Below are 13,334 nucleotides of genomic sequence, written 5' to 3'. Positions count from 1 at the left end.
TTATAGTGCATGCTGTAAGATCTGGTTCCCTGTGTTCAGACTGTGTGGAGATTCAGCTGATCAGGACAAGAGAAAAAGCCTCCTTGGTGGTTCCACCCAAACAATGGAAATCTTTTGCTCCCGTGAGTTTTGGTTGGCTCTGTCCTTCACTGTGTTTCACCAGATAACAAAGACTATTGTTACTGGGTAGATGGTTTTATATCTGAGGTCTGTTTCATCAATGCCTCTTTTAGCATTGTTATTTTTACGGAATGTTATAATTGCATTTTATAATTGGTTTTAATAGTTAGAGGGCAGCCTGGGCACTGTGTAGACACTCAAATGGTGTGGTATATAAAGCCCTATGTAGATAAATCTCTGAATGTAGTGGGCCACATTTCTAGCTGGCACTTCATCTGTCAAGGAACCAAGCTCTGCTCCCCACCCAGCCTATCCAAATCTACAGCATATTTTCCAGTGATCACTATTTACTGTGCTGTAAATTATTTACACAGCTTCTGCTGAAGAAGAGGGACACTCCAGGGAAGATCCACCTGCCTCTCCTGAGCAGAGTTGATGAGAAATCGTAACTACCACACCTGGAATTGAGCTCTGCTCATCGCTCGGCCTCCTTTGCAGCATCTCTTTAAGAAATAAAACATTTAATAGCTGGCTGTGTGCAAAACACATTGTCATTCGAATGACTTTCTGGACTGGCTGGGCATGGTGTTGTATGGGTGTGATGGTTTTATTTTCACTGACTGTAAATATGCCAGTTTGACAACTGAGAAAGGATTATATGCCTAAGGAGCGTGTGCACCCTGTCTGCTGGCAAAGTTCCTTCCTATAGCAGCAGCTTCCCTACACATGCCTGCCAAAATCAACCCGCTTGCTGCCAAGTGATCTGTATTTAGCCCTAAACTTTACTCCTAAGGCATACATTTTATAAAGCCCTAATCTGCAACTCAAGCAACTACTGTGGCATCAAGACAAGAACGAAAGAAAGAAAGAGGAAGAAGAAATGTAAGCAAACAGAAAATAAGGAGCAAGGGACAGGTGGCTGTTGCTACTTTCACACACAAATACAATTCATTAGGTAGTGCCCCATTTTATATTGAAAGTTAATTTATGGGCTGCTCTTTGCTATAAATTAGCATTCAATATAAAATAAAATTATGAATTTCCTACATACTTGGACTTTTGAAGAAAGTTCTATTTGCTACTTTTAAGTTATTCACATTTTTAAGTACATAATAAAATATTGTTATTGCACCGAACTATGCAAACATGTATGGAACACGTAGGATTAAACAATGGGAAGGGAGAATTCAACCAATCAGCAATATCACAACGTCAGCTGCTAGCATTTATCTTCAGAAGAAAATGTGCTTTTCAATGTACTATTACTTCAAATGTATTAGTTGATACATTGTAGTTGAATGCACTAGCACTGCTACATTTCAGAAAGCAGAGAACAATTGTTAATCCAATTGTTTCTTAGTTACTGACAACTCCTTGAGACCATCTGGCACCAATGTATTTTAAATGCATCATACAAAATCCATATCTGCTCAGTGGATTTCACCATCCAGGATGGAAATGAGGCAAAAGCAGCTGGTTCTTCCTACCATTAATCTGTGGACCAGGGTCAGTCAGTAAAATGCCACCAAACTATCAATATCAATTGCAGCCAACTCAACTTTAATCTCCATCAAAGGGAGTCAACTTACAATTTGACAATAACTTCTTTCTTTTATTAGTATGGAAATAGGAGAATCCCCTAAGCAGTGGAAAGACGAACCTTACACTCACTTATAAGGAACAAAGCACATTTCACATAGGAGTAACAAGGCTAAACAGGATTCCCATTACATCATTCATAGAACTTTTCGGAGGAATCTCATTCCATTCTTCCCACTACCATACTTATTTTAATAGCTTACAAGCACACACACATTCTTGGTGCATCTAAGAAGAGCACTGATACTTGGGACAATGCTAAAAACAGTTAAAACACCCACTGCAAATAAGGATCTAGTCAAGTAGCAATTTTATAATTATATTCATTGAAATGATTTTAAGCAAGGTCTCGCTAGTTCTCAAGAGAGGTGAGAACCTGATTTTGAGCCAGAACCTATATCTTGATAAAGTAGGATGCCTGTGATAATAGTGTCTGTTGTCGCATTAGGATGCATAATACAATCAAATTAGTACAGAAGCTTGTATTAACTTGACTGAGCCTTGTCTTCATTTGTGCTCTGACTAGTAGTGATAGAAGCCACACCTATTCTTATCACTTGCATTGCTTGGGCATTTGGCCTCATATATTTTCCTCTTGGATCTCTGTCCTCAGGGTATAGAAACCTACCTATTTAGGCAATGACTTATGCATCTTATAAAGGATGACTATTGGCCCATGAAAGCTTATAGAATGATATATTTGTTACTCTTTAAAAGGTGCCACAGAACTCGATTTATGTTGTTCCATACCAGCGTGGCTACCCCTCTGGAATTCATGCTGGTGTCATCCCTTTAAACCGCAGATCTTTCATTAAAGTGGAAACCTTGACATCTCTATTTTTGCCTTAGTCAAGAATGCTTGGCTGGAGGTAAGCTCAGATGGGAGGTTAAAATTAACTCATGTGATAATCACAACGATTCTTCCAACATCGCCTCCTGGAAGCAGAGTGAAGGCAGATGGTGCCTATGTATTCAGCTAGAGTAAACACTGACCACAGTGTATCTGCCAATCAAATACTTGGTGAAGGGATGAGCTCCATCTGTGTTTTAATTACTTTAAATAAATCCATTCACTTTAACTGCCACTACTCCACATTCTCATAAAGAACTGGAGAGGTTCCCATCACCTGTAAAATGTGTGCTATTAAACTGATACACGTACTATTTGTGAGAATGAAAAACATTTGTTCCAGGAGAAATAGATACATCCAAATACCTTTCAGATAAAAGGGGCAGCAAGAACAAATTTTAAGAAAAAAAGATATAATTTAAGGTGGTCTCAAGCTATGCGGCAAGAAGCCTGACATCAGCTTTCAGCTTCTATTTCATTAAAATTTCATTTCACTAAAAATATTTCGCCAACGATAGAAACATGTTAAACTTGAGAAACTTAGTCATGAGTAAACTTTGGATCCATTTCTACATATTATAATTAAGAGCAGCTACTCAACAGTATTAGTACCTATTTATTAACCTATATAAAAGGGAAGGGGACCACACAGATACAACCCATATAAAAGGGGGGAAGCAGATGCAGAGATAATTGAAATTTCCCCTACGTCTAGGTACCAGCAATATCCTGCTCTTCTGCTCCATCAAAGTTCTTCAGCCTTAGTGTTTTAAGCTGGCACAGACCAAGCAAAATACAACTTAGCTGAACGTCACTCAAATGTAGTGTTTGAAACTCAGATATATAAGCTAGGTGCCAAATGGCTCCTTCAACCAGGGTTACAGTTGCCAAAACAAAATGCCTAGTTGCCATTTTGAGGCCAGACAGCTCAAAAGTCGTATTTTTCAATACGTTTTGGTTCCTGAAATTCATTCTGACTGTGCAAATAAAATATAACAGAATTCTACAGTATGTGTTTCTAGTGTGTGGAAACAGTCAAGATCCAAGGATCTCCAAGCACATACCCCCAATACCTCCAGATAGTGGAGGTGCCATCCTGATGCCCAGGTATCTTTGCTTGGTCACAAATGGCCAATGACCTGGTGAATTTCGAACGCTGATCACATGTCACAGAGAGTAGAGCCATTGAAATAAATGAATTTAAGTTACTTAACTCCGCTGATTTCATTGGGTCTACTCCAAGTATAACTAACATTGGATAAGTTTACAAGCTGACAAATGTAAGTTCTTTCAGTTTTACCCATAGCACCTGGTATTACATGCCAGCTCTGATGCCTACGTATTTAATTCTCTACCCCTGCCAGTCACAATTATGAACACTTACACATAGCCAACATAATGTGCAGAACTGATGAAAACTGACACTTCAAGCAGGGAATGGTTTAAGAAAAAAAGTATTTTGTTTAAACTTCCTGAAATTTATTTGTATGAAGTGCACTACACAAATACCTTAAATACATGCATATGTAAGAACTGATGTAGCAACTTATTTGGTGTGCAACCATCTCCCTTACAGTATGTGTAGACTTCCTGGCATTTGTGTGACATTTAAAGCTTAAAATCTGTTGTAGGTTAAGAATCAGTTCCTTAAGTCTTTCAAAGATAATTTGAAAAAGACCTTTTTCCACAGAGCTAAAGAATCAGTAGGCAGATGAGCGAGGAACCTTAATTGATTTTAAAGACTAAACATCTCCCTCTTAGTAATAAATCTATTAGAAATAAGACAGATGCTGTGAAAGGTTTTTTTATTTTTAATGAGGCAGTCGAAGATTTAATCTATGTCCACGCTAACAAGCTCTAGAATGAAAAGCAACCCTAACCCATCTGTGTGCTTTGTTTTGAAAGATGAATAACGCTGAAGCTAATGTTAAAGCCACAGTATTTGAAGCATAAGCTGCAAAGGCTTCCCTTTCTGACTTTATCACTTAATTGATACAACCTTGGTAATCAGTCTTAAAAATACCTGGGGAAATGTCTGATTTTAGCATTATATTAGTCACATTATATTATTTTTTCTCAGCAAGTTTCTTTCATCGTTAGAGCTGTGGCAAAATATAAAGTTTTGAAATAAAGAGTCTTATGACACTTTAAGTCCAACTTAATGTTATTGAGGGATAAGATTTTACAAACTAGAGCCCACTTGCTCAGATGCCCTAAGGATTATTTTCAGATATATAAAAACACAGAGGGTAAACAATGTGATCAAGACGACCGTGAAATGGCAAGAGTATTAGTAGGCCCGAAACATTTCTACTCTGAACCCAAACATCTACAAGATAATAACCAACTTATCCTTCAACAGTCACTGTGATAATGTTCTCTTTCTAGCCAAAACATACTAATTACTGTAAGCACCTTTAATGGGAGAGAAAAAACAGAGTTCCAACTAAGTTCAAAATGAATATGATTGAATCTGCTTCATAAACTCTTGCTGCAATTTTCTGAGATTCGAATTTTTTTATTAACCACAGACAAATATGAAGCCACCGTTTACTGTCACTATATAATCATCAGTACTGTGTCATATTTGTGTGTCTTCATCCATGATTCCTCCACCACCATCCAAAGTTCTAAAAACAATTTAGACATAATTTTCAGTAAAATGACCATCATCTAAAGTAGGCCAATGAGAGAAGGTTGAGCGAGAGAGCTTTCCCTGAAATTGAATAGAGATTTAAACCAGTGACTTGTGGCTCATAATTAATACCTCTTGGCTGCTGTGCTGCATCAGCTTCCCACCCCTCCCACAATGAAATCTGCACATCTGTAAATATCAGCAAAGTACATTTGAAGTTAGGATAATAATATACTTTTATTTATACACAATAACTTCTATAGAAAGGGATGTTATATTTAATTTTCATATAAGCTGAAGCCCTTGATTTAGGGAGTACAGTACATTACTCAAGGCGACACCTACTGTCTTAAAGTGAATAGTTCATACAGAGAATGCTCATTTATTTTTCTACCGAAAGGAAAAAAGCCACACTGGACTTCCCAGACCTTTGTTTTAGGCTTACTCTCCTACTTATTTTTTATTTGCTTGTACAAGGCTTTTGAAAAATAGGGTAAGCCCTTTCCTTCAGAGCACATTGTGATTTTAAAGTAATTTGATATGAAGTAAAGCACTTACCTGTTGCACCTATACGTTTCACACAACAGTAAGCAGAAGAGCATTTTGGAAAGGGCTTATGATTTTTCCGAAAGGGTGAATCATCTTCACGTAGATGCTGTGAATAACCCCTGTTATGCATACTGACATCATCAGGAAAGGCTTGGAGGCAGAGGATACCATGGTAACCAAGCAATGTGCTGAGGGACAGAAGCCTTTAATTGCTTTAACAACTTCCCAGGGCTCTGGCTACTGGGTTTCGATTTGCTAAGTAGGAAATGAAGGTTGTCAGAAATGCAGTGAATGCGACACCAATTTGAGAGCGCTCAATGAATCCTGAATCTATTAATTCAGATGACTTTTAACAACAACAAGTGTCATCACCCAAATCCATTGCTGATATCCTCCTGACATCTTCAAGTTCTGTGTAACATGCAAGCCAAATAATGATACTGTTGGGGGCAGAAATATTGTAAGGGTTCCTCAATTGCGTTTTCTATTAGGCCAATCTGTGTTGTTGTTTGCACGCAAACAAGGGAAGGGGGAGTTGTTACTATGTGGAGGGCTTCAAAAACAAAAATGAACTGGACACTGATTTGTGAACAACACGAAAAAGAAAAACTCATTTAGAGGTTATGCGTTGTAAAGCAGACTGCAAAATGTTATTTATTTGCTTTATTATCATTAATTCAGAGGTCACATGTTAGTAAATTAGGATGCAAAAGACTGTATTTGCTACATTATTATTTATCTTTCCACCTAACTGTTGCCTTGTGTGTATGGCAATACATCACTTAAAGGACAAAGCTCAAGGTAATGAGGGAGAAATGTGAAATGACATAGTAACATGATCAAGAGGAACCTGTATAGTAAGATTTATGAAGCAAAAATTTCTACAAGATCTCCTGTCAGTCATGTACCACAACAAAGGATTTTTCTTATGTTGAGACTTCCTTTGTTATGCCAAGATTTGAGCCATAGAGTATTTCGGGAATTATATGTGGAGATACCAGCATGTCTTCTTTAAGAAAACATGCACAGGTATGCCCAGTTCTTTTGGAAAAGGTATCTTCTGCAGCTGATTTTTAACATGCAGGAGCATGATTTCAAATCAAAGTCATATTCAGAGCATAAAAAAACCAACACTATTTTATGAACCATTCCTCTGGTGCCGAAACTGCTCTGTGTTATGATTGCTCATGTATAAATGCATGCAAACAGTAACTAAAGTTTACCACCCAGTCTGGCTGCAAACAGCATACCTATCATATGCGGTAGATGCTCTGCAGTTTAACCTCTTGGTGACTGCTCAGATACTGTGCTTAAGGATAACAACCATCTGGCAAGCAGTTTGAGAGAGGCTGGAAAAGGAATACATACACACCCAAGACAGAATTAGATAAAGGCTGAATATATGAACAGGAACACAACCTGGAGGCTGGGTTATCTGAAATGCAGTTTATTAGTGGTAAAGATGCAACACTTTTTGGAACAGATATAGGATATGGTGTGGCAAGCTTGGAAAAGATGGTCAAAAGTATGGAGCATCTTCTGTTAAGACTAAGAGAATGACTGATGCGTTCATTATGGGTATATGAGAGAGAGATCTTTATAGACTTTGGACCGGCAAGACAAATAAGTCTTCATTAAAAATGTGTAACAAATGGAAACACACAAAAGCTGACAGAACTGGTCTTCTGGTTCATAATACCTCCTCTGCCTCTCATACTTATGAAAAGTCAGATATTGAATGAACAGTTGAGAAGTGGGAGGAACTTGTCCATCTGTTCCCAGACTTAATTCCCAGTTTAGGAAAAGGCCTCAGATTCATCATTAAAGAGATGGAATAAGTAGTTCCATCTACTAACAGATTTTTTAAAATGGTCTTTGTATAGTTCCTCTCCCTGCCACCACTGTTCAGCTAGCTCACACAATTACTTGATCAATACTGATTCCTAAAATTTGCAACCATGCCAGGACTTCATATATCAGTTCAGATTTGATAAAGTTAAACTAAAATACAAAACCAGCAAGTTAGTTCCATGTTAGGTAAAGATACAGGGATCCCTGACCATTAGGTCCAGTCGTGACCGACTCTGGGGTTGTGGCGCTCATCTCGCTTTATTGGCTGAGGGAGCCAACGTACAGCTTCCGGGTCATGTGGCCAGCATGACTAAGCCACTTCTGGCGAACCAGAGCAGTGCACGGAAACACGTTTACCTTCCCGCCGGAGCGGTACCTATTTATCTACTTGCACTTTGACGTGCTTTTGAACTGCTAGGTAGGCAGGAGCTGGGACCGAGCAACGGGAGCTCACCCCGTCGTGGGGATTCGAACTGCCGACCTTCTGATCGGCAAGTCCTAGGCTCTGTGGTTTAACCCACAGCGCCACCCACATCAGTTCTGTGTTAGAAACACTAAAATTAGCCAGTGGTAATGGAGGATTCCTCTTTCTTGAGTAGAAAAACTGTTCACTATTGCATGACCAACATTATACATTGATACAAATACTCCTGTCATTTTACGTAAGCAACGGATTTATCAAAGCTTTTTAAACTTAAATATATATTATACATTAACCAGAAGGAACAACAGATGCCAACACATATGTTATTTATTAAACAAATTCTTTTTCATGACCAGCAAAGAGTACATTTTCTTTCATCTTGCAAGATGTTAGACAATAGAATCTTATTGAGAGAGATGACCATCTGGGCTGTGAGTCCTGGAAAACCTGCTCTCTGCCTTGCAGGCTTTTCCTACCACCTGAGGGGGCAGGTCCCTGCCTGACTCCAGCTACAAAAGCTGAGGCTGCTGAGCAGATGCTTGGGCTGGGGTATTGGCGGCAGTGGGGGGGCACGTGTTTGCTGCTGTTGTTGATGTTAATTTTTGTATCTTTATTTTTGATCTTTAGTTTTATACTTGTTGTGTACTTTTTGATGTTTTATTTATTATGACTACTTTTGTTACATTGTAATTATGTATTTTTTCCATGCTTGAGCATGGTTTGAACTACAGTGGTGCCCCGCAAGACGAATGTCTCGCAAGACGGAAAACCCGCTAGATGAAAGGGTTTTCCGTTTTTGAGCTGCTTTGCAAGACGATTTTCCCTATGGGCTTGCTTTGCAAGACGAAAACGTCTTGCGAGTGTTCCAATTTATTTCGCTCCCCCCTTTTTCTAAGCCGCTAATCCGCTAATAGCCTTTTAGCCGCTAATCCGCTAAGCCTTTAATAGCCGCTAAGCCTTTAATAGCCGCTAAACCGCTAATACACTAAGCCACTAATAGGGTTGCTTCGCAAGACGGAAAAACCGCTAGACGAAGAGACTCGCGGAACGGATTAATTTCATCTTGCGAGGCACCACTGTATAGAAAGGTGCCATACAAATAAAATTGTGTGGTAGTCAGAGACTCTAAGTACCTATTTAGTTCCAACTCTATAGCTGCTGCAGAAGCATTCCAGAACTTCAGCCACAAGTCAGTAGCACGGCTGTTTAATTGGATCAATTATGCTCTCTATAAATTGACTACAATAGTTACTGTAATAAGCAGCTCTCTCTATATATATTACCGATAATTAGCTACTTTTTCTTTCTCCCAAAAGAATTTTAAGTGGAAAGATTACATCAAACTAACGCAGGGAATGATTTTTTTAAAGAATCTATCCATTTCAATAGCAATCATAAGTCACCCAAACTTGTGTTTAGAACATATATCTCAACATCTCTTTGTGGTGAAGTGTAAAATCAGAAGGTGCTACAATAGTCATTGTCATTGTTTTATTATTTTGAACCTTAGGGGATATGCAAGAACAGGCTTATTGACAACTGGTTGGTTAGATTTTGAATGTTAAACCTTCAACAGAACAAGGCAACATTTGGGAGAAAGGAAATTGGCGTTTTTTGGAATATGTGTATTTCATTACAGTTGCTTCTGATATACGTATATACTTTGCACTGATAGGAAAACTAGCTGTCATCTGCATGCTCATGTTAGTTTTAAGTTGACCCTTTTGTACTGATAAAAGCTACAGATCAAAGTGTGTCTTCTCTTCCTTTAACTTCTTGATGTCAAACTCTGTTTGATAATGAAAAACAGCTATAATTTCCTCCAAACTATAAAACATTAAAGCAACTAAACCACACAGAGAAGTGATCTTTAATACTATACCAATGGTCAAAATTATACAAACAGAAAACACCCCATTGACTACCCCAGTCAGAATTACTGAGACTATTGCCATTTGGTGACCAATGTCTTTCAAACATTGTGCTGCAGGTTTTGATAAGGATCCAAATGACTGGGATGCACATTATGACAGCTTCTCACAAGCTACTGCAAAGAGGTGTCCTCTTACTTGCCTTGGGCAAAAACAGCTTTGGAGACAACAGATCGAAAATGAACTGCTCCATTGCAGGGTGAGAGAGCAACTGAAGCAGTGACTGGGCAATTTGCTTGCAAACACCAATCTAGGTGAAAGATGAGAAAACTTGCACTTGGAAATGATGTCCAGTCATAGGTCACCAGCAAAAAGTGCTCGCTCCTTTCTTTTAGAGGGGAATGTGGAGGGGAAGGGGTGGTTGATTACAGTGTTTTATAAAGCTAACGTGCAAATCATCCCCAGTTGCACATAAACATGGGCATGGATCCTTCCAACATTATGAATTTCAGACCAGAAGTGGCCATAAATGGTATCCTGCAAATGAATATTCTAAGTCCTCAAAAGTAACAAGCTGTTCTTATTAAGTCCTCAAATATAAATAAAGTAGCTTCATCCTTAAAGAACAGTACCTTCCAAGGAGCACATAGATAATGCTTTGACGCAAGAACAAAGAATAAAAGTTCTAGCTTTACGTATGAGCTAATCTAAAAACTAAATGCTAATCACATGCTATTAGAAGACAGGTTGGCAAGCAGTGACAGTATTGTTATTGCATTAATAGTCCCAAATGCATAAACCAGAATAAAGAAAGAGTTGTGTGCTCAAGCATGTGTATGCGCACACTTTCCCCCAGCCCAGCTTGTTTTATGATTCTCTGATATAAATTAACAATATGTATTACCATAGATAGGAATTAATGAGTTTTCAGTATTGTGCAATTAACTTTAATTGGGAAAATTATATATTCCTGTTTTGGTAGCCAACTGGAAAGATGAATATGCATGCTTTTCATAAGTAAGAGCAAATACATTGGTTCGGTACAGAGATATGAATTAACTTATGACTCACTCTTTTAAAAATTGCATATAATTAATTAGCATGCTACACAAAACAGAGTATACGAGACTTCATTTTTCTACCCTCTATGCAGCCAAATAGGTATTCCCAAGAACACTAAGTGCTACAACCACTAGACCAAGAAAGCCAACAAGTATAAAACACTTGTGACAAAAAGTACTTGCTGAACGAGCTATTGGCCAAAGGTTTAGGAAGCTGCTGTATCATATGCAAGTCCCTTAAAACATTTATTCCATGTATTTTCCTATAGTGCCTTCAAGACTATATAGGCTTCTCAATGCAGCTTACATTAACATAGACCTGTGTAAAATGTTACCAGTCTTACAGCATTGTCTTTATCCCAAGCTTTAAAAGGCGGGCAAAGTTACCATTTATTTTACAACTTACAAACTCTTTAAGACATGTAATTCACAAGCTTTATTTCAGCCTTTCAAAATGCATGCAGACAGTTTCGCCCCTCAACACTACCAGCCTAGAACAACAACATGGTTCTCTAGAAGCCTCCAATATCCAAAATTCATGAAAGTCCTCTCCCCCAAAATCATATACTTAGGTCCAAACAGCATTATGCTAAGGTAGAATTTACTTATCCAAATCTGCAAGCAGGTATCTTGCCTAGCTCTAACCTGGGACCAGACAAGGAGTCCTCAGAGGATGAAACGGTTACCGCAGAGGTCAAGGACTTTGAGGAGCAAGCAGGGAACCCATGCTGAGGATCCCCTTCAAGAGCCCTCTAGGGAGAGGTCTGGTGAAGAACCCTTGGAGCTGTCAGAGGAGCAGGTAGAGCCACCCTGTCCCCAAGGTCAATGCTAAAGAGCAACAACATAGCATGCATCGATGGATCCAGAGTAGTTGCACAGCTCATGAGTAAGAGACCATCTGATGAGTAAGGAATCTGAAACATTTTCACTACCAGCAGCTGGGTCAAGGGATGGTCTAGAACACTGGGTCAAGGGATGGTCTGCAACCCACAGCTCCAGAGCCGCATGTGGCTCTTTTACACCTTTGCCGCGGCTCCGGGGCGAATACTAGTGAGGGGAGGAGGCGCATTGTGCGCCCTGACACTCCCCACTGTGGCGGGCGCTGTACTGGCTGTGACTTCGCATGGGGGCGGTGCGTGCGTTAGTCACGCACCGTCCCGACGTCACCTTCCCGCCCGCCCGCTACATTGTAAGGGGCATGTACGCTGGTCACTGTTTTGAAGGGGAGTGAAGAACACACACACAAAAAAGGTAACTTGTTAATTTAACGTTTATTTCTATGAGGAGGAGTAATTCTGAGGGGTCAAACAAAGAAATAATAATAAAAAGTGACAAAAAAGTTATTTTTATAATGACGAGTTTTGCGGCTCCCAGTTTTTTTCTTCTTTGGAAACGGGTCCAAGTGGCTCTTTTTGTCTTAAAGGTTGCAGACCCCTGGTCTAGAAAGCCAGAGTATAAGGTATCCTTCTTGAACTTTCAGTTGGTGGAAACCATACCAGTTTCTGGCTCCTGGTGCTAGGGCCTCCTCCTTGCTGTGCTGTATCTAACCTGAAATTCCTAGGTCACATTGACTAACCTCTGTTGCCTGACCTTGTCTATGGCTCACATTTTGGACCTAGAATGTTTATCTGTGCTTTATTTTTGTTTATTTGTAAACCTGCCACAGCTGGAGAGTATTTTTCTAAGAGGGTTATATATCTGAAGACTGAGAACTTAGCTCTAGAGGGCACCTACTAGAGTTTGATAATAGCAAGATTGCAGGGGACAGTGCTGCTCAAGTGTCTGTTCAAGCAGCACAAGTAATATACTGTGAGGAAGTCGCACCTCTTTAATGAGGTACCAACTTGCTTGTAACACAATCCAGAAATAGAACTGTAACTGGATTATCACCGAAGATGAGGTGCAGACCATACCACGTGTTCCTTAAATGTCCCGGGATAAATTCTAGGGCAGAACCTCTATGGACATCTGAACATATTCTCAACTCTTGTTGCGATGCTGTTTATATTTCTGTTTCTTTTAAAATGGAAACTGCAAATCAGGTTATTAAGTATAGGTGCAGAACTGGCCAAAACTAACAAAATGAATTTCAACAGGGACAGGCAGGAAAAACCAGCTGCACAAATATAAGATGGAGGACAGCTGGCTTGCCAGTAGTAGGTGTGAAAAGGATCTAGGGGCCTTAGTAGACTGCAAGCTTAACATGAGTATGATAGTGTGATGCAGCAACAACAAAAAAAAGCTAATGCTATTCTAAGTTGCATCAACAGAAGCATAGTGTTCAAATCAGGGAAGTCCCAGTCTCAGTCTATTTGGCTTTGATCAGACCACACATGGAGTACTACGTCCAGTTCTGGGCACCACAATCTAAGAA

The 13,334-nt window shown here is 39.3% G+C and overlaps 1 protein-coding gene across 6 annotated transcripts in view; it reads right to left on the bottom strand.

Moving 5' to 3' along the window:
* PAM (peptidylglycine alpha-amidating monooxygenase) overlaps window positions 1-13,334 on the bottom strand; it is a 122,706-nt gene that overhangs the window by 96,021 nt on the left and 13,351 nt on the right. The window contains exon 1 of one of the 6 annotated variants that reach the window (XM_082191418.1): window positions 5,763-5,872. The exons of the other annotated variants lie outside the window; for them this stretch is intronic. The gene's annotated coding sequence lies outside the window, so the exon portion shown is untranslated. Of the gene's footprint in view, window positions 1-5,762; window positions 5,873-13,334 lie in introns of those variants that run through there. 6 annotated transcript variants of the gene reach the window in all.

Source organism: Podarcis vaucheri, assembly GCF_965113315.1.
Source record: "Podarcis vaucheri genome assembly, chromosome: 11".
In the NCBI taxonomy this organism is placed as follows: Eukaryota; Metazoa; Chordata; class Lepidosauria; order Squamata; family Lacertidae; genus Podarcis; species Podarcis vaucheri.
This window is presented reverse-complemented; position numbering and strand designations above follow the sequence as displayed.